At 38.8% G+C, this 23146-nt stretch overlaps 1 long non-coding RNA gene across 2 annotated transcripts in view; it reads right to left on the bottom strand.

Annotated features, from left to right (window-relative positions):
* Positions 1 to 6594: 6594 nt before the first annotated feature.
* The window catches only part of LOC119869791, a 29833-nt gene continuing 13281 nt past the window's right edge, over positions 6595 to 23146 (bottom strand). For both annotated transcript variants that reach the window (XR_005371865.1, XR_005371866.1), the window contains exon 3: positions 6595 to 7987. This is a non-coding gene — a long non-coding RNA (uncharacterized LOC119869791). The remainder of the gene's footprint in view (positions 7988 to 23146) is intronic.

The following is a 23146-nucleotide window of genomic DNA, read 5'->3' as shown; positions in this document are numbered from 1 at the left end:
CCTCCTTTCTTTCTTCCCTTTTGCTTTCTAGCTGTGGTAGTCGAAGTGGCATGAGCTCGTAAAGACAGTGACTGACAATTTAATAACGGAGAACGAAGGCCTTGGGATGTCAGTAGGAAATAGAAAAATAGGAAGCTAAAGGCACAAATGCATGGCCATCTAAAAAACAGCTCTGCGTGCCCTTGTTATGTGCTTATTCATTTATTTGTTTGTTTGTTTATTTAGGCAGTTTGGCGACCTACACATTGGGAAAGAATAGGGATAAACTTAACTGTATTAGCTACGTGATAAAGGTCTTAGTGATGCGGTGGCTGCCAAGTGGAAGGGACTCTTCCTTCCTGAGAGTCTCCTGTCTCAAACCTGCCCATCAATTAGCATCTGCAGACGCATGCCTCTTCCTTGACAGAGAGCTTGTTATCCGGGGAGATGATTGACAGCAAGCAGGCCCGACTTCATTTGTAGGAGGTGTTCCTTTTGTGTAGACCTCTCCTGAGGTGGAGGGGAGGGACACTGTCACAGTTTGTGGCATCCATTGGTTATGAGAAACCTCCAAGCCTTCTCTGACCACCACAGGTGATAGAATGCAAAATACATTCTCCTAATCCCTAGTTGCAATACCTCCTACCTTTCTCCGTGGAGTGCGGCTCTCCCTGCACTTGGACATTTAACCATCTTTGAAGTGCATCTGCAGAGCTGGCAATTGCTTTGCAGGAAGAGGAGCAGTAGCAGGAGTCTAGGCTGTGTGTTTGCCTCCTGGGGAAATGTGGCCTGTGGAGGAAAGCCGTCTGAGGTCTGAGGGCGGTGCTGCTCTGCAGCAGCTCTGTCTCCTCCTCTACCTGCAAGACCAGTGACAGATCTGCCCCTTCTATGCTGTTGTCACTGCTGACTTGAGTCTCTCAACCCCTGCAGCAGCCGCTGGCTCGGCTGAAGTGACACAGGTTTTGTGGGACATTAGTTGTGATTTTTTGTTAAGTTTATATTTCTTTTTTTAAAAGAATATATCTTATTTATTCATGAGAGACACACACACACACACAGAGAGAGAGAGAGAGAGAGAGAGAGAGAGAGGCAGAGACACAGGCAGAGGGAGAAGCAGGCTCCATGCAGGGAGCCTGACGTGGGACCCGATCCCGGGTCTCCAGGATCAGACCCTGGGCTGAAGGCGGCGCTAAACCGCTGAGCCACCAGGGCTGCCCAAGTTTATATTTCTTGATGATCGTATGTCTCTTTGGCTGATGTCTTTCTGACCCCATATAGCTTAAATGCTACTTCAGGGCTGGAATTGTCTTCGTGTTTTCACATTTCAACCAATATGAACCAGGCAGGTTTAAGTGCCAGTCACAAGAGAAAGAAAATGAATGAATCAGTTCCCATCTTTTTTCCTCATTTGTTTACGCATTCATTTGTCTTTCCTTCAGTCAACAAGTATGTATTGAGCATCTACATGGTCCATTGTTGCAGGCTTAGGGATATACAGACAATATCTCCTGCTGTAACATTCTAGAAGGGGGACATAAACAATTAAAAAAAAACAAAGCACATGGTATGTCATATTGTGATAAGTGCTATGGAGAAAAATCCTGCAGGAATGGGTGGTTGTGATTTATTTTTTATATTTTCATTTTTTTCATTAGAGAGAGAGTGTGTACACATACGAGAGAGACAGAGAGAGAGAGTGAGAGAGCACACAAGCAGGAGGAGAGCAGAGGGAGAAGCAGGCTCCCCAATGCTGAACAGGGAGCCCAGTGTAGGGCTTCATCCAGGACCTGAGATCATGACCAGAGCTGAAGGCAGACACTTAACCTACTGAGCCCTCTAGGCACCCCTGGGTGGTTGCAATTTTAAACAAAGAGATAGGGGAAGATGATTTCTAAGCTTGAAAATGAAAAACTATTTTCCCTTCTGCCTGGAATGCATTGCGCCCAATCTCCATGGCAATTCATACCCTCCCTGCCCTATGAAACCCAGCCCCAACAGTTGTCATATTTATACTTATGCTAAAAAAATATTTAATGGTGTTCTGAAATTCCAGTTTAGCTGGGTGTTCTGTGTTTTATCTGGCTACCTTAGTACCCCATGCTTCCCTCAGGCTGGGAATATTCCATTCCTCTTATAAACCACCACACCACTCTCTCCTCTTAAAGCAATAGTGTCACATTTCTGTGGAGACATCTCCCCTCCCCTCCCTTTCCCTCCCTTCTCCTCTAAGCATATTGATGTCAGACCTGCCCTGATTCATCTCCCTATCTCTGCACTGTGGAGCTGAGAACCAGCTCTTAGTAAGCGTATGCATATTTATTTAATGGATGCACAGGGTGTTTATACGGACTCTGAGATGAGAACATTTCCTAAATAAGCAAGTTCTTTAAGGCCACAGCCTTTTACTGAAATCAGAATTCTCTGCCATCTAAAGCTTAAAGCTGTGTTTCCTAGAACATTCGATGGGCTCCTGAATGTCTCTCTCCAGTGCCAGCACTCTATTCTGTTGAGCATGGGCTACACTCGCTTAGTGCAGAGAGTTTAAGTTGCTCCTGTGCACGCTGGCATAGGTGCTCAGTGACAGGTATGCATTCATTTGGGAGAACTCCCAAAGCTATATATAACTAGGTACCCTGACATCCTGTGATTAATCCGAATCCGCAAAGTAGGATCCCTGAAGACTTTGATTTGGTTGGAATTAGAGAGTTCTTTAAGGACCACTTAGCCCAAACTTCTCCTGTTTCCCTCTACACTGTCTTCACTCAGTTATTCATCAGCTTGAAGGTGCCAAGCATTTCCATTACCACAAACCACTTGACTTCTACACGACTCCTTACAACTTTCAGCCCCTTCCCTCACATCTTCCCATTCTAGTCTTCCCAGGGTGCTGAGCCTTTTGAGGGCTGCCATGGGTGTCAAGGATGTCAGGCTTCCATCCTTGTTTCTTCTGCGAGTGTTCCTGGGGCAGTGTGTTCCTCTGCTCTGTGCTATCGATCCATCAGTAGTATGCTTACTTTCCATCTCATAAAAATTTGTTCAAAGTTAGCTTTTTCTGATGGCTTTCATCCCCCTGTTTCTTGCTGTATGTTTACACTTAAAAAAATCTTTTAGCTTTTTTTTTTTTTTAAAGGATCCCCTGGAGGGAAAGGAATTAAGCATGCAAGTTTATTTTGCCAACTTGCAGAAGTCCTCAATGCAATTGGAAGAATTCCGTGAGACACCCTTGTGCCCTAAAATGTTTCTTAAGCCAACCTGATCCTGCCATGCTATCCTCATTCCTGGGAGTAATGACAGTTTCTTTAGAAACCATTATGAATCATATTACATTCAGGGGTCTGCTGGAGTTCATTCAGCTGATTCTATGCATCTCTTTACAACTCTGCAATATCAGAGGCTTGAAACTGGCCATGGTGGGAGCATTTGCACCGTACAAAATGGCAAATGCCACAAACCTGGGCTCACTCTCCCAATCCCCCTTCTGGTGAGCTAGCTTACTAGCAGACATCTGAATATATTCTGTGGGAAGAGTGTTAGTGTGGGATGGAACCCTTTTCCAAGTAGTACTTGGGCACTCACTATACCTCAGCAGAGTTACTTTATCAGCCTAGCTAAGAATTCCCTGGAAAGTCAGGGAGTCGGGTCTGAGAGAATGTGGCAAGATTCAAGACAGGGAAGTTTCAACTGCAAAAATAAGTAAGTAAGTAAGTAAGTAAGTAAGTAAGTAAATAAAAGGCCCAGAGCACAGCAAATTGCAAGGGAGTTATTTGGAGGGTGCCCACATGAGGAGGTATTGCCAAATTGCAGCTGGAGAATGCCAAGGCAACTTCAAAATTAGCTGCAGGTTTTAGAGAATAACAAGGAAAGGAGATGCAGAAGCAGAAAGTTTGCTTTTTCTTTCTTTGAAGAGCTGACCTTGCTAGGGTGAATCATCTATTTCACCCCCTTTCTTCCCCCCAACAGGGACCTGACACATATGTTCCACTACCAGGAACAGCAGCAAGTGCAAACACCTGCTGGCATTGCTAATTACCGGATGCCCCCCAGGATGAGGGCATCAGTTGAACACCTGGGCAGAGGAAGCTGACTCCGTTAGACTCTGAGAATGTTGGCATAGTAGTTACTGTAGATACCTGGGTCATTAATCAGAGACATAGTGCTTTGTACCTGGGAAGCAGGACCAGAGAGAGTCTTTTACTTCCAATTAGCGGGTGTTTGTTACAAAAAGAACATAAACAGATTTCCTTAACTTTCCTGCTGTTGACATCTTGGAAGAGCCTGATGTGATCTCATTTGTATTTGGATAGAATTTGTTGCCTGAAACATTAATGAAAGGTATACTCACTGGGTTGCCTTCTCTATAAACGACCTTAGTATTTCTCAGTGATCAGCTTGTGCATCCATTTATTTTAAGCCTGGGCACTTTGATAATGTGGGCATCAGTGTAGAGGGTGTGAAAAGGCTCTGGAGAACACCATTTAACAATTTTCCTTTCTTTTGTACTATGCCTGACAAACTTTTCAGTGTTTCTAATTTATTGTTAGAGGAATGATATAGCATTTTTTTTTTTTTTTTTAGTATTTTCTATGTGCCACTGTGCCAGGCACTATGTTAAGGGCTGCATAGAAGTAATCTCATTTAATTCTTATAACAACTCCATGAGGAAAGAAGTTCTGCTCACCTCCCCACCCCTAATATACAGGTGAGGAAGCTGAATCTGAGAAAGCTTAAGAGATTTGACTCAGGCCCTGCTTCTTCCCACCTATCTGGCCTGCTTATTCACTGTGGTGCTTTAGAAGTCACAGAGAGGCCACATGCAGAAGGGGGCCAGCTCCTGACCCTTACCTCAGGGTGGGGATATTTTGACCTTTCTCCAATTCTGACTGTTATATACTTCAGGTTCTTTAGTCTTTCAGTTGATTTGTGACCAGGACCTCCTCAGCCTTCCTGGGGCTGGGGGTCAGACATATGGCCTCGTGCTTTCAAGAAAGAGAACTAATGTTTAATGGCCTACCTTAAACACCTGCTATCACCACATACACAGGGATGATAGCAAGATCAGATCGGAATTTTGATGTGAAACAAAGTCACTGTTTTTCTGGTTCCATGCAAACATTTATTTATTGATGTTATTAATAAAGAACAGTTGGAAAAAAGGCAGGCAGGAACAAGGGGTCCCCCTAAGAGGACACTACTCTTTAAAGAATTTTATACTACCCTGGAGGGAGCCCTCCACCCTTTCATGTGTGATAGGTAGATGACAAAACCTGAATTGGGTGATGAGCACATGGAAGGCTAACCAGATTAAAACAGTCCTCCAACAAGCCCATAAAAACCCCTAGATCTAAATGCCAAATCTGCAACCCTCTTGGGTCCCCTCCCTCTTTGGGAGCTTTGTACTATAGCTCAATAAACTTTGCTGCCTACCATTCTGCTTTTGGTCTACCTCTTCATTCTTCGAAGCTGTGTGCCAAGAATGGCAGGCACCAAAGTAAAAGAAATCCTGAAACATTATGGTATGCTATGTCATAAATGTTAGTAATTTTCTATCTGTCTGTACTGCAGATACTTAAAGGGTTTTTGTGGTTATTTTAAAATAAAGAAAAATGAGAAAGTCTGTGTCTTCCATTCATGAATCTGAATATAATTTCCAATTTCAAGATAATGTAAAAGGAAGTATATTTCATCTAGGCAGCATGGCTAGGAAACAAAAAGCAACACAACAATCCTTTTAAAACAATTAATCTTCTTCAAAGTAGTGTCTCTGTTGAAGACATAATCCAAAAGGAACCTTGGTCATTTATCTGCTGCCATTTGAGGTGATAACTAGAGCTAAGATATCCTTGGAGCAAGTGCTAATCACACAACTTTTATTTAAACATTTAAAAATCAACAGCAAACTGTTATTTTGGGAAAAAATTGCGACTTCTTTTAAGCTTCTTTATATTCACTGGGGTTGAGGGATTCAAAATCAAGGTGGAGGAGCACAGAGAATTTTTCAGGCAGTGCAAATATTCTGTGTGATGCTATAATGCTGGAACCATGTCTTGATGCATTTGTCCAAACCCACAGAATATATGACACCAGGGTGAATCTTATGGTCTCTGGGTGCTTATGATATGTCAATGAAAGTTGACATATAGTGACAAATGTCCCACCCTGGTGGGGGATGTTGATTGTTGAGGGGAGGGTGTGCTGTGCATGTGTAAGGATGGGGATATGTGGCAACTCTCTGTACCTTCCTCTCAATTTTACTGTGAACTTAAAATACTCTAAAAAAATAAAATCTTAAAAAAAAAACAAAAACAAAAACAAAGGGAGACCAATTGTACTGAATAGCACTTCCCCAAGGTAGGCTGAGAGCAGCTGCATCAGAATTACATGGGCTGCTTCTTCACCACACAGGTTTCTAGACCCCAACAAGGACTACTGAACCAGAATCTTTGTGTTTTGGACCCAGGAAGCTGAATTTTAAGAAAAATGTTCAGATGAGTTTCTTTCCCTCGCCACCCACCCCCACTGATGCTTGGAAGCTACTGGTGTAGAGAAGAAAGGCCTGAGCTCTATTGTCTGATGGACTCATATCTTGATTTTGTCATTTTGTAGCAGTGTGACTGTAGGCAAGTGCTTAACAACTTGATGTTCCAGCTTTCTCAACTGGAAAATGAGAATAATACTTTTTCCTGGAAAGGATAGATGGTCTGAACAACCACTGCCTGGGATAGCACTGGCACATTGTGAACACTTCACACCTAACAGCTACTGTTGTTACCCACGTGTCATCAGAGTGAAAGAACCTCTTCTGAAGCCAACAGAACTGCGAGTCTTGTAGTAAAACACCAAACATTTTCCATCAATTTACTTTTCAGGGTGTTACTTGAAGGAGAAGGAAGCAAGTGATCACATGGAAGTATGTGTTATCTTAAAAAGTTCTTCTTTTAAGCTGTGGGCACCTGTGCTTTAGGGGACATCATCTGCCAGAACAGGGGTTCCCTCCTACACCTCAGAAACTGCCAGAGACTCCCAGGGTACTTGTTGGACACCTGGATTCTGGAGCTCCAGTCCATATTTGCCAGATCAGACCTCTGACGCTGGAGAATTGGAACCTGTATATACAAGGAGCTCCTGCATTGGTTTTTAGGAAACCCAATGAAGCTTTCAATCATAGACTGACTTTGGGAAAGCACAGCCCAGCCCACAGTGTTTTATCTTCTGACATGATATCACTTTTCACTTCTTTCGTCTGAACACTGAGTCCAGGGAATATGATTGCTAGTGGTAGTGCTAATAGGAGCAGTAATAGTAATAATTACAGCTAACGTTTATTGAGCACTTCCTGTAAGCCAGATGTTGTTCTAAACTTTACATGCATAGGCTCTTCAATCCTATAGCAATCTTCAAAGATAGGTATTATAATTACCTACATTTTATAGGAAGGAAAACTTAGGCACAGCTGTTAAGTACAGAGACCTGGGAGCCCCTGCTCTTAATCACTAGGCTACCCTGCGTTTCTCTGGTTAATTAAAGAGAAAATGAGTTTGGGAGTGGACTGGATGCAAGCAGCCCCCTTAACCTGCAGCTCGGAGGTGAGGGGGCTTTCCTTCTTCAGGATGAAGGCGCCCCTGGGATGATGGGTGTGGGGGCAGGGAGGCCTGGAAACTGCAAGTACATCTTGGAGCTGCATCATCCCATAGTGTGGCCGGGATGTTGCTGAGGGGTTCTCTCCCAGCTGCTGTCACATGCTGGCATACCGCAGGAACCAGGGGCAGAGAACACCAGGTCTGCCGTGTTGAGTCCATCAGAGTGACTGTGAGCTGAGAGAAACATCTTCCACGCTCACCTCCTCACTCCCATCAGGAAACACAAGGATCTTCCTGCCTGGAACTCCCCATGCCTCATTTTCCAGGACTTGGAGGCCATTTTGTGGAAGCCCCAGAGCCTAAGGCTTCATTTATTCTCTTTTTTCTGACTCTTCCTTCAAAAATGGCAGGTATTTCCATCATCCATGTCCCTGCAGATAAACACATAAACTCTTTTCTGTAGCTGGTTTTGTTAATAATTGCTAAAATGAACAAGGAGATGGCAGGAATCAAACCAAATGCATACAGTCACCTCGCAAGGGGATCAGGAATCGCAGGTTTTCAATCCGGTTAATATATCTGGGATCCCTTTGTTATAGACTCCTCAGATCAAATTCTTCTCTTTTATTCATTATCTCACCAACCCTCCAGAGCCTCAGCCTTCAGGTGCTCTGGGAGACTGTTCTCCACCTTGAGCGTATAGCAGAGTCTCCCAGAGGCCTTGGTATAATTGCTGGGCCCCAGGCATGGGTTAGGTCTGCACTGGGAAGGAGGATTTGCATTTCTAACAACTTCCCAGGTGCACGATGCGGGGACCGTCCTTTGAGAACTGCTGTTCTGGTAGACACAGGCCTACAGATACAATTCAGGCAGAAACATCTGTTATTTAAAGGGGAGGAGGGGCCACCAGTCAAAATACAGAATGCTCAGTTGAATTTGAATTTCGGATAAACAAATAATTTTTTAATGTACATATGTCCCAAATATTGCATGGGACAGACTTCTATTAAAAAATTATTTGTTGCTGATCTGAAATTCAAATTTATTGGAGTGCCTGTGTATCCTGAATTTTTATTTGCTAAGTCTGGCAACTCTATTTCAAGGGCATAGCATTTGCAAGCTTCCTGATAGCATAATAGCTACTCAGTGATTCAGGCTATTTTCTTAGATATTTTCCTTCTACCATCTAGCTCTCAGGCTCCTGAAATGGATTTTCTAACTCTAAGATGGGTCTGTCCTGTCCCAGTCTTCCATTGAGACACCACTCTAGGATCTATCTACCTGTTGACTTACCACATTCTAGGGTTTAGTTTACTATAATCCCTTGGAGCTTACTATTGCCATGTCTTCCTACTAGAATATTCCTTTTCTGTATGTGAATCTTTCAATATGCTTTAGAAGTGGTGATTTTAGACAAGGCAGGGGAGAAGTTAGAGCCCAAAAAGCACACATGGTCAGCTCCCTACTTTGCTGATGCCAAGACTGGTCAAGCTGGTATACCTAAGAAGACCCCCAAACAAGGCCAGAGAGGGAAGGTGTGTCTATCAGAGCAAGCAAGCCTGGTGACTTTGCTATGCAGAATAAATATTAATAACATAGTGTGTGTGACTGCTGTTCGTTGGTAAGTTAAGGATTGCAATTTGTGTTTAATTTAAAATCCCATTATTGTGCCTGTGAAGGCATTTCTGAATTTGGCAAGCTTACTTTGCTAGGATGTGTCAATTTCAGAATATTGTTCCTAAAAGCACAAAAGATTTCTTTGGCGTTGACAATGATGATGATGATAATGATAAGATAGATAAGGAAATTATTGAATGGAATCAATCTCACAAGCCTTCAGTTTAGTTGGACTTTAATGTCTGAGAGTTCATCTGCCACTTCTGGTCATTTCCAAAAGGAGCAACTGTATTCGAACTCACAGCCCAGCATTATTGTGAAGACCACAGAGTTTGGGTCTATTTCCTGCAGATTTCTTGAGTGAATATTTAGAAGGGCAACATAGTTCTCTTCTTTCGAATACTAATAATTCTGATTCAGAGAGCAGTAACTTGAAACGTTTTTCCAGGAATGCAGCCGTATTTCCAGACACTCTAATAAAGCTAATCGGAACCTTGAGGGTTTATTTTTGTTTTTCTCTGAAGAATGGATTCCTGTTAAGTATTTGCATTATAAGTATGAAACCTACCATTGTTTGAGAAACAGATGTTAGAAGAGGATGCAATCAAAAGTAAGAAGAAATGACTGTAGCTGAGAACAGATATTTATTTTCACGTGATGGCTATGTATCTAGTGGCTTCCCATAATAAGCCATCAGTGAATGAAAAATCAAATAAGAAATGTGTCTGTTGTTTGTGTGCAAAAATGTTATTACTAACCCGCCGTTAGAAGTGGTATGCGTTTTGGGTGTTTTTCCATGAGTTCTGATGTATTTGGGCAATGTCACTCATAGGCTCTTGCCTCATCATACTATTAATCAGTAGCAGACATCTGCAAAAAAAGATAGCCATGATTTCTTGGTGTTTTCTGTGGTCAAGGAAAAAGTCCAGGTTTCTGCTCCTAAGGGGATTTGAGCCCATTTTCTCAAGCCCACTGGCATTGTCCTTTTGCATCGTACAGCACATGCTGCATTGCTATCTGGCAATAGACAGTGATAGCAGAGATTTGGAGGGTTTAATAAACGTGAGAATTGAAAGGTATCATGCATTTTCTTACCCAGAAAGCCAATCTACTCTCTTTCTGCTATACACTTTGTGAGCTAATGAAATGCCAAATATAGCAGCAGGGAAAAACAGTAGTCCATTAATACATTCCCTGCTTACATTCCATACCGATAAGCTATTTTGTTTGTTTGTTGGGTTTAACAGATTGTGCTTTAATTGCAAGCCATTAGCCAGTCATTAATACATAAAACAGTTTGGATTTCATAAATATTTTTTGAATATTATTCAACTCATTTAACATTTTAGTATACGGAAAGAATATCAGATTTAGGTGAAATACTTGGGTTAACTGACATCGTGTCACTTGTGGATAGCCCAGCCCTTCTGACTCAGTCCAGAGGGGCCCTGAGGATGGGGGTGGGGGTGGGGGCTCTCTGGAGTTGGACAGCCTTTGTTCCAGTCCTGACTGCCTCTTACTGGTGAACGGCCTTGGGCAAGGCAAGTTCAGTTCTCTCTTCCTCCGTTTCCTTATTAACCAAATGAAGGCAGTTGTATTACTATCATCCAAGAAATGTTTTTAGCATTAGTGAGATAATCCATGTGAAGTGCCTAGCACTGAGTGAGCACAGAATAAATATTAGATAAAAATAGAATTAAAAAATAAAATTTTAACTGTGTCTTCACCATATTTGATGGATCTCTTATTATATTTTGCAGTTGTGGAATGAAGTGGAGAGTATATTGGCTACCTAATAAAATGTAACTAATGAGTATTTGAATTTTGGAATAACCTTATCTTAAACACTGACTGGGGATTCATTGGATACTGGTAGTAAAAGTATTAAGGGCATATTTAATAAAATTAAGGATCTCTTATATTCTGTCGTCATTCAAGAATCAACTCTTGCCTATTGCCTAAAGCCATAAAGAGAACAGTACAAAATAAATGTAGTTTTATTTGGCTTCATTAAAAATGGTGTTTCTAATCTTATTATTTTCACATTGATTAATAGGCTTTCGTATTTTAAACAATTCTCAAGGTCTATGATTCTTGGACTTGGGCAGTGGCACCATTAAGCCATTGGAAAACCAGTGAATGGAAACTGCACTCTTCAAGGATGTGGTTTCTGTGGTCTGGCTCTCCCTGCTATAGCAGTCATGGCTTGGTGGGCAGGAAAGTAGGCATGGAAGGAAGCTGGGCAAGAGAGTGAGGTAGTGTCAGTGGTAATCTGAGTGGTTAGACCACTCGAACTGTGAAAATTTAGTGTTGGTGATTTCCTGGCTGCAACAGTTTTCTTTGATGTAGTCTCCAGTCTCTAGGACCAGAGAGATGCAAGAATCAACAGAGAGGGAGTGTTGGAAAGGGAGGAGGTAAGCTAAGGAAACACACAGAATAGTAAGTCTTCTCTATGCCTTATTTGCTTTCCCACTGAGCAACTTAAAGACCTGGGGATTTTTTTTTTTTAATCTAATTGGAATGGGCACTCACAGCTACTCCTGTCTCATTCTCTATGGTTAGAGATGAAGACCCTACCTTGGTAATTCTTGCCCCTATGAGGGACTCCATGTGAGTCATGGACATTCTCAAAAATAGTTTCTGCAAAAGTAAAATGTATATTTGCTGGCTGACTTATTCAGTGAACTGATTTGATAAAATTGATTTCTGCTTCATATCTTAAATGTTTTACACAATCTAACAGAAGAAGAAGAAGCTGAAAAGCATTGACTCACATCTAACACACAGGTCTGGGTTTTTTCCCATATCACAAAGCCACTTGCTTATTGTGTCTTGTACTGATTCATCTTGTTTCCTTTTGTTCAATAAATTGCTGATGTCATTTCTTTTGACTATTTCTGAAGGGCAGCTAGGCTTGCTTTGTTTACTGTTTTATATGCTAGCACATATCAAGTCATATTTGACAGAACTACCAGAATTATCAAGCACTTACATATATGCTCTGTATGCTGATCTCTCTTCAAGAAACCTTATATATATGTTACTTCATATGTCTTGTTGCAAGGCTGCAGGAGAAACATTCCTTCCTTTCACAAACAGAGATTCTGAAGCTCAGAACATTTAAATACTGTGCTCAAGTTTCAACATGTAATGAGTGGTATTCAAAACTAATATAGTTCAACTCCAAAGTCCATGTTCCTTCATTAGGCTATGAAGACTTAGACCTTTGCCTTCCTAGCACTGGATTACTTTGTATGGAACCCAATAATGTTTTTATAGTATTTTGCTGTCTTTCCAGACAATGCTATCTTTTTATTCTCAGGTAATTTCCACATTGTTCAGCTTATGCACAAATCAAGATTCTTTTCTCTGTATTTCAAATGTATAGACTTGACCATGCTATTTGTAGCACAGTGCAGGGCACTGCAGGGCATACAAAAGTAAAGGAATCATGGTCTACAACTTTAGGAGGTTCTATTTTAATGGGGAAAAAACTGAACATGATAAGACCTGCTTACAAATGTCTATAATATGAGGCAGAATGAAAGTAACATTATTGAAATATAATTCATGATAGGAATTTCCAAGGAGAAGGCAACCACAGAAGCCTTTTCCCCTTTGGATATTGGTTGAGGTTTGGCTTTTGTACTAGGTATTTATGGGGAAGGAGGACGAGAAAGCTCACTGGCCACATTCCAATGGTTCATTGTCACTGCCTTATCTCTCACACTTAGGGGGAGTGGGGGTTTCTGATGACTAACTTGCACAGAGGGAGAGCTTGATTCATGAATGGGTTGGCTTGGTATGTTTATGAATGTCAACATTGAACTGCTGCTGCATGACAACCCCATTTAGGGGTGACCCTGTTAGAGGTGAGTGGAGAATTCTTAATGGACATATCTTTGGGCATTGTACTTAGTAGTCCACTTCACATGGAGAAATTGAGGTAAGGCTAAATGTAAACTTCTGAACAGTGGCAAAATGACTTAGCTGATTGATCATATTCTGGAAGGAGCAAAATTAGCAGAATAGGAATAAGTAATTGGAGCAAGAGGACCTATGGGATTAGCCACAGAATGTAAAGATATTTGCATCCTGCACTAACATGTACCAGAGAGTTTCTGCTGTGGAAGAGGTACTACACAACCAAAAGAATGACTCAGCCAGTTTACATCAGCCAGAGACATATTTTTTTTTTCAGAGACATATTTTGAAGTTAGAGGCAAAAGAATTTCATGATGGATTGGATGTGGAGTATGATAGAGAAGAATCAAAGATGACTCCCAGATTTTGGCATAGGCAACTGGAAAAATGGAGTTGCTATTAGTTGAGGTTGAATGAAGAAGATTTTCGCATAAAGATGAAGAGTTCAGCTGGGACATGTTGGTTTGGAATATTTATTAGACACACAAATGGAGATACTAATAGGCATTAAATATATGGATCTGAAGTTGAGGAGAGAAGGGGTTAACCCAGAGTGTAAGAGTCATGACATGCTAGAAAAAAGTCATGGAAATGAACAAAGAAGGACCCAGGACAAAGCCTTTCCCTCACCTGTGTTGCTCATGTGTATAATGAGAGGACAGAAGGGTGCTCAGGATAAGATTTTGTCAACTTAGTAGTTCAGATTTCTGGGCAAATTTTACAGAGTAGGAAAGATTGAGAGCTTGGGCATTTTTTTTTTATAGGTAGTGTCAGTGTGTAGAAACTTCTAGTGATCACTCATTTCTGATACACCTTTTTGTGGGGGGAGCACATGGGAAATTTAAACTTTGCTGCATCCCTTGCAGGCTTATCTAAGTAGTTCTGGCTTTTGGGTTGTGAGATGGTTGCCATTTCAATGCTGATGCATTCAATTGCTGGCGCAGGACCTTCCAGTGCACTCTCCCCCTGCTGTAGTGAACATGGAATCATGAGAAGAGGCAGGTGCCACAATATGGAAGTAGTCAGATCACTGAGGACTTATGACCTTGTGTTTTGCCCAGATGTGTAGCAGATTTTGGTGTGTGCTAAGCTACTGAGATTTTGGTGTCACTTGTTATCATAGCACAATATAGCCAAGCTACCATGACTGACATGGTCTGTTGTTGGCACACTTGTGGTGGAAGGTCATGAAAATAAGGATCTGGTCTCTGGAGAAGGGAGACACCAAATTTTACTCATGTCACAATTTGCCTCAGGGTTATGAAGAACAAAGATATCGTCTCTCCCATAATTGTGCTATTCTTTTCTATTTTTATTTGGGTTTATGCATTGTTTTTCGGTAATGTCTCTCTTTTTTCTTTTCCTTGGTGTTGCAATCAAGAACCATAAGACTTATTTTGACGACAATAAGTCTATAAATATTTACAACTCAGCTTCTCCAGTTTTAATGAACCAGGTGATTAGTGGAGACCCCTATGATGCTTAAAGATGTCACTCAGAGTGAAAGTTCACCTACTGAACAATTAAACAATTAATTCACTGATGGTTAATGGAGTTTCCAGTGTATCTAACTAACATTTATTAATGATAATGATGACTTTATGTTTTTAAAGCTTGTCAGTTAGATTTAAAATATACTACACACATCTCTGTCTCAATCTTTTTTGCCCTTGGTGGGTCAGGCCTGAGGATAAAAAATTTGTATGAATTTGGAGGAGGGAATAATTTTATGATGCACGGTTTTAATCATGTGGTGTTGTCTACTCACTCATAGTCTGTCTTCCTGTAATGCTGCAGCAGGAATACACTGCTGAGTTTTGGATTAAATAAGTCAGATATACAACATTCTGTGGAATTTGTAGTTGATGCTTCGTGAATATTGGTCTGAGTCCAACCCATATAAAAAGCTCAGCAAAACTAAAAAATATATAACAACAACAGCAACAAAATACAGAAACAAACAAAAAAAATCTATCCAACACATTTTTAGCAGAAGAAGAATTTCAGCACGAAGTTAAAGAATGAAACTCAAAATCATATGGCTTTGGTAGCCTTTCAGTACCAACAGCTACATGTTATGCGAAATCTATGAAATTGGCCAATTGATAATAGCAGAAAGCTCATTACCAAGCAAATACAAAAAAGCTATTCACCTTTGAAAGATTGCATTTTCATTACAGAAACAGCAGAAAAGGACCTAGAAAACTAATGAAAAAACATAAAAATGCAAATTACTGCAGCTAATTGGTTGTGTCTTCAAACATATTCTGAATTATTAATTTATAAAAGAGTAAATCTCTTCCTTTACATATAAGGAAATGGTATCCTTCTCTCACTGTTAGCATTAAAATGATAACACTCCATTCTTCTCTGGTGTAATTGTATCAAAATTTTGTTGAGGGGACAAAGAGGAAGAACCAAAGAATTCCATTTTTTTCCCTAAAGTTCTAAACTCTTCTGTCGAATAGCTAGTTATATGTTAAATTCCCAGTCTCTATATGCAGTTAATAAAGAACCAAACTGAAGGCACAAATTAGTTCTGAGAGGGTCGGTATTCTCACCTCTTGGTTCACTGGGGAAAACCAATCATTTTTCACTGTCTGGCATGGGGCCATTAAAACAGCTCTCATCAAGGTAATCAACATTTCCAGCTTGACAAATCAATAGTAATACCTCATCCAATGTGATATTTGACACAGATAACCATTCTCTTTGTTTTGAAATGCCTTCTCCTTTGGCTTCGGTGATATTTCTTATTTTCTTCTTACTTCACTGTATATTTCTTCTTGATCTACTGGCTCTTTCTGACATTTGGAGGATGCCAGGGCTCAGTCCTTCACTTTTCCCTTCGGTGATAGTGTTTAACCTCATGGTTTTAAATACCATGTGAATGTTGAGACTCCAGAATCTTGACTGTAGATCTGACCTTTCCTGGGAGCTTTAGACTTGTATGTCTGTCTAATCGCTGAGTCAACATTGCTTGTTTTATACCGAATGGGATTCCAAATCAATCCGCAACAACATGGACAAATCTCAAAAGCATTACGTGAAGTGGAAGAATCCAGAAACAAAAGGCTGCATATTGTATACTGTGTAATTCCATTTATAGGACAAAATTATAGTGATTCCCAGTGGTTTGTGGTAAGGGACAGGATTGACTGCAAAAGGGCATGAAGTAACTTTTTTAAGTGATGGAAATATTGTATTTCTTAATTATGGTGTAGGATAATGGTTACATGATTATAAACGTTTGACAAAACTCATTGACTACACACTTAAAATGGATGATTTTCTGGTACAAATTACTTGTACTAATTATTCTTCAATAAACTTGATTTCAAAAAATGCTCAGCTATCTTCTCATTGCAATTATGATAAAATAAAAATACTTATCATTCTTCAGCCATTTGATCTTTGTTCCACAAAGTAACTAAACTCCTTTCAGTTTCCCTAATTCTTTTCTTTGCCTGGAAATTTATTTTTCTGGATTTTTGAATTGCTAACTACATTTATTTCAGAAACCAATATCTTAGAGAGACTTTTCCTGTCTCCGGTGTCTAAAAAAGGTCATCTTTCTCCTTCAAGTTAAACTCCGTCTCAATATTCTAATTTAAGCACTCAGCACTACTTGAATAGTCTTGCTTATATATTTACTTGCTTCCTTGCTTCCTTCTTCTCTGGTCTGTACGTTTCTGGCAGAAATGGAAACTATCAGTTGGATTCACTGCTAAATTTCCCAAACTAAGGTCAGGATTGAGCATATTATAGGCACGAAGTAAATATTTGTTGAATGAATAAATAAATGAATAGCACGAACTTAATGTTTGTTGACTGGATGACTAACTGAACTCTAAACCACAATTGTAAAACACTGGCACTTCATACTTAATTGAAGCATATGGTGCAAAGAATGTGGATCAATGATGCTAATGGAGTATGTGCTTAAAACATGCACATCCACCAGCAGGCATTTATTAAGGTCTATCTGTATGAGTGTCACTGAGCTACATGTGGAGGTCACCTATTTAGAAGGAAATGTTCTGTCAATCATTTCTACCCATTTGTTCAAACTTTCTCAAATGAATGCATTTCATAGAAAACCTTCTTAGTTCAAACTGCTGCAAGAAACCTGTGGAAATAAGTCATTTTAGGTTTTTTTTTTTTTTTTTTGTATGTGTGTGAAGAATTTTGTTCTTATACTGGCTGTTAGGAGTGGTTCATGAAAATTTTTGCTAGATTTCAGAAAATTTGAAGCTAAGTATTATTTTCTTTAATAAATCACTCTTGGCACAGTAAAAATATACTTAGTTTTTCTAAATAGGTGTATTTAAAAAATAAGCATGTAGCCAACTCTATTTTGAAAATATAAGGGGTAGCCCTTCCTTGGATATCTGTTAGTATGAAAAATTGGGCAGTTAGTGATGGACTTTCCTGGCACTTAACTTGGCGAGCATTTTGATAATGTTTACAAAATTATACCAAAAATTTTAAATCTGAACACATGTGTTTTTATGTGTAAACAAACTTGAACCACTCTGTGCTACTATAACTGAAGGAATGGTACTTCAAGATAGAGCAGTTAAATCACCAGTAAGAAACACACATACACGCACACACACAGTGGAAAACAGAACTCTTCTTTATGATAGTTACAGTCTAGTATTGATTCTTGGACCTTACTTAGTTCTTCTTTTGTTTTGTTATTTTGGTTTTGATGGACACATTAAGCCAAAGAAATCAGAAGGCAAAAGCCTCTTCTTGGAGTTCAGGGTTGTGGGACACAGAGCCCAAATGATCCATCGCTGCAAGAGCTCTCTTCTGGAAGGAGAGTTTGAGGTGGAAGCAGGTGACTGCAGAGTGTAGGTGGGAGAGGAGTTCAATGATGCTGACTGTCATCTCTGCTCTAGAGCCTCCAACTATACTTTTCCAAAGTGAATAATTATGCTTAGTGATAAAGATGATCAAAAGTTCTTGGCAATTATGTCTTCCAAAGTAGCACCAGGTCATGGAAAGTAACAGTAATTCAGGAACTTCATGATTCAAATGATCGTATATTATGAGAGATCTGAAGTGTCAAATCCTAATTGTAAATGTTTTGCTGTAATTCGTATCTTATTGCAGAGTTTAGAATTTAACTTCCTTTAGTATCATCCTAATGTGAAACAAGTGTATGGTTTTATTTAGTAATTAACATGTGATTATGTGAAATTGATTAACCTATGTTATTTTCTTTTCCTTCCCTTTTAAAAACAAAATAGCATGTACTGACTATGTACTTTATGTTGAACCCTTTATAAGTGACATTTTAAAGATTCTGATGCCCGACATTCTTGGTAAAAGAGTAATCCTTTTGCTACCCCTTCAAGCAGTCATCTCTTGTCTCCTGAACTCATAATTTTCAAGATAAAAGCTGAAAAAATTAGTAAAAGCCATTATCTTCTATGCCATTATCTTGCCATTATCTTCCTGCCACTATCTTCTATGCCACCTCAAAACAGACACTGGCTCGTTAGGCCACATTTCTGGAGTAGGCATTGCTTACCCATTTTGCTTCTCGTCCTTGACTGAAGCAGTTTCTTTAACTCTGGATTTATGAGGAAAGCATAGCATTATTTGAAAGCAATTGAAGTGACACTACAGAATGAGAACCATGAAGAGTATCCTATTCATTTGTCTTAAAAGAAGACTTACTAGAACAATAAGAGAAAGAACATAATAAAAATAGGTACTACTTGCTGTCCATTTGCAATCTATCAGGTGCCAGAGCAGAAGCTTTCAAATAATCACATGTCATTTACAACGACATTTAAAGTAAGTGCTACAGAGGCTCAGAATAGTTCGTTTCCTGTTCTGAGGATCAAATAGTTAGTTATAAAATGTCAGAGCCAGGGTCTGTGCCAAGTTTGTCTGCTCAGTTTATAGACTACAGTATCTCTACTTCAGGATACTTCTATATAGTGTACAATGATATTCTTGTAATCATATCTTCATCTCTGAACTCTGGTTGAGTTCAGACTTGTGTCTTTGTTTTAGCTGACCTTGGTTTAGAATTGTCTTCAGGGTATCTTAAGCCATTCTTTTAGTGTGCTGTAAATTATGGGGCTGTTCCCTTCTGTTTATCAGGGCTCTTATTACTAATTATAGAAAATGATCAGTCTGTTGTCTAAAATAGCTCAAAATTCAAATTGTTAAATATTCTGCTCACTAGCCTGTTAAAAGGCAGTCTCTTATGCTTTTTTTTTTTTTTTTTTCTTTCTGTTTTCTCCTGCTTCCAGTACTTCCTATCCTAGGATTTTGGGTTTCAAGGTCCTGGAGTTCTTTGTTTCTAAGCATACTGCTTGCTGTCTTTGGGTTCCCCATGGTCAGCATTCTGCTTGCCTGGGGGTGTTGGAGAGGATGTTTTAAAGGGAGGGGCACTACTAGGTTGGATCAAAACTGAAAATAGATGTTTGCCATCCCTCTTCTTGCAGAATGCAGCTAAAATCCTTGCTGGATACAACAGTTACCGGTTCTACGCTTCGATCATTTTATGTCCCCTAACTGTATGAGCTACACAATGAATGTTGATTTTTATTTTTAAAATTATCATTATTTTTTAAAGATTTCATCCATTCATTCATGAGACACACAGAGAGATAGGCAGAGACACAGGCAGAGGGAGAAGCAGGCTCCTCTCAGGGAGCATGATGTGGGCCTGGACCCTCGGATTGGGATCATGCCCTGAGCCAAAGGCAGACAGACGCTCAACCGCTGAGCCCAGGCATACCTGAATGTTGATTTTTTAAAAATGTCAATCGGAGAAGGACAATCATCATATGGTTTCACTCATACGTGGAATATAAGAAATGGTGAAAGGGATCATAAGGGAAAGGAGGAAAAATTAGAGAGGGAGACAAACCATGAGAGACTCCTAACTCTGATAAACAAACAAAAGGTTGCAGAAGGGGAGGTGGGTGGGGGGATGGGGTGACTGGGACAGGCAATGAGGAGGGAGGATACTTGATGGGATGAGCACTTGGTGTTATACTATATGTTGGCAAATTGAATTTAAATTTAAAAAATGTAAAAAAATAAATTAAAAACGTTTAGAATAAAGCTGTGAAAAAAATTTTAAAAAATTAAAAATACATACCTTCCAAACTGAGTTGTCTATAATTTTTCAACTAAAAAGTGTCCCTTTACTAAATATTTCTGTATTTTCCACCAGAGTAATAAAAATTAAAAATTGAAAGCCCTGAAACTTATATCATGATGAAAATAAATACCTAAGGCATTATCTGAAAAATCAAGATTGAATCCAAGCTGCTACAATGTATGTATTTTACTTTTTGAAAAGCCATTTTTAATACATTTCGTCAGGTATTTTACAAATCCTAATTGAATTTAATGAATATTTTTAGACTATCTGCTAATCTTTTGGGTCTGAGCTAGAAATTTGCCTGTGTAAAATAAGTACAAACCAGTTTCTCCACTCAAGGAATTTATCATCTATTTAGAATATGCTAATATATAGTGTATAGATATATGTTGGCTAAAATTCGTGATAGTGTAAGTTTATTTTTTGAATAAGGTATTTAGACAATCAGTGATTGAGAGCATTTTGAATAATGTCTTCAATGTGCTAGCCCTACTAATCCTCTCACCTCAGCTGTGAAGCTTTGACTCAGTTTTGGAAAAAAATAATATCCTCAACAAAGCAATTTTAAACCTATGGCTTTTTGGTATCTACTATTATTGCTTTTCTTTTCATGTAATAAAGGGGCAATGTGTTCCTTTATCCTTTTCTTGCTCTGGAGTCACTGAGCCACTTTTTATGGTCTTCCTGACTTCCCGCCAGTTGCATCTCATTTCTTATTTTGGTTTTCCTGACTACATTCCAAAAGGCTGACCTAAAGTCAAGTTATTTAGTTTCCTGGGAAAAATAACTTCTTTCCTATTCTTTTCACCTTGTTCTCCAGTTTTCTGTTGAGAGTTTAATTCACTAATTGGTATATTTCTTTTATGTCCCTACTTAAGAGCAGCATAAGGTACCATAGACTTCTTGTCTTAAAATATATTCTTTTACAACTTATTATCTTAGAATTATAAGTTGCCAACATTTGTGTGTAACACATTTCTAAAAAAATACGTGAGGATATTTGACACAAATCTACAAATATGATATTCAGGATTTGTACTGTAATAAAAACCTGAAACTGCATCATTAGCTGAAAATGGTTACTTTTTCTGATGAAGTCACACAAACGTCCATCTCATGCTATATTTAATGCTTTTGTAAAGAGTAAACTTTCGAGAAATAATCTGAAAATGTGTCTAGCCAGAATAATGGAAAAGGAGTGTGGAACATCATGAATCAATATAAATTTATTTTTGAGGAAAGCAAAATGACCAGCATGGACAATGAAAATGTTTCAAGCACTATAAAATGTATTGAGTTCCAGAGACCAGACAATTTTGTATAAAATGCCCTTTGGATTTGTTTTCCCCAGGATGATAAAGAGTGGAAACAATGTACTAAAAATACAGAAAAAAAAATATTCTGAGAAGCATATTAAATCAGAGAAATGATAGTGTCATAATTGATCCCATAAAGAGACTCTCAGAAAAGTAAACTTGATACAACTAGTATGAAGCTTACAATGGTGAATCCAGCTATCGGTGGTCAATGAGAAACAACTGAAAAATTCTATTAAAAAGTTTGGAAAAAATAAAATAATACTAAAAACAAACCCTGAAATCGCACTGGTATATGTGTTTAAGATGAGGTTTCTTTTGTCTTTGTCAGGGAAATGCAAATCAAGACCACAGTGAGATATAACTTCACACCTGTCAGAATGACTAAAATAAAAAACACAAGAAACAACAGGTGTTGGCGAGGATGTGGAGAAAAAGAGACACTTTTGTACTACTGGTGGGAATGCCAACTAGTACAGCCACTGTGGAAAACAGTATGGAGGTTCCTCAAAAAATTAAAAACAGAATTATTATATGCTTCAGTAATTTCACTACTGGATATTTATCCAAAGAAAATGAAAACAATAATTTGAAAAGACATATGCACCCCTATGTTTATTGCAACATTATTTACAATAGCCAAAATATGGAAGCAACCCAAGTGTCCATGGATAGATGAATGGATAAAGAAGTGGTAGATATATTGCTCAACCATAAAAATGAATGAAATCTTGCCATTTGCAGCAACATGGATGGATCTAGAAGGTATAATACCACTTGAAATTTCAGTCAGAGAAAAACAAATGGCGTATGATTTCACTCATACATGGAATTTAAGAAACAAAACAGATGAACAAAGAAAAAAGAGACAAACCAAGAAACAGACTCTCTCTATAGAGAACAAACTGTTGGTTACCAGAGGGAAGTTGGGTAGGGGGAATAGAGAAAATAGGTGAAGGGGATTAAGAGTACTATTATCATGATGAGCACTTAGAATCATCAAATCAGTATATTATACACCTGAAACTAACATAACACTATTAACTATACTGAAATTAAAGTAAAAAAAAAATAAGATGAGGTTGTACACTCTTTTATTCTGATAATGTGCCTGCTTATTGGCTATGTATCCTCCATGGCTCTGCTCAAAATAACCCCTCCAAGAAACATAGAAGCTTTTACTACTCTCTTGAGGTTTGACCTTTCACTCTAATTTAGATTTTCTTGGTCTTGACGTTTTTTATTGATATGTTAATATTATTGATTTTATTTACTGGAAGCCATTTCACATCTTTATGTTAATAAATTTAACATATGTGACATATGCACAATGATCACCTGAAGAAGATATAGGGATTATAGCCTTTTAGTCTAACTGATCAGAGATCTCTCTTATGTCATTCAAGTTTTCACTTATCTAGAAAAATAACATAATTGATAATGATGAATATAAACACAATTAATAGTTACACCCACGCTATTGCTTTAGAATAAGATTTGAAATATAAAAACAGATGAACAGACTAGTTGTTATCAATTAATCTAAAAATTCAAGATAATACTTTTGAGGATAGGTTAAATGATTTTTCTGGAAT

This window comes from Canis lupus, chromosome 17 (assembly GCF_011100685.1).
Source record: "Canis lupus familiaris isolate Mischka breed German Shepherd chromosome 17, alternate assembly UU_Cfam_GSD_1.0, whole genome shotgun sequence".
Taxonomy (NCBI): Eukaryota; Metazoa; Chordata; class Mammalia; order Carnivora; family Canidae; genus Canis; species Canis lupus.
The sequence above is the reverse complement of the archived record's forward strand: the minus strand, read 5'-3'. Positions and strand labels throughout refer to the sequence as shown.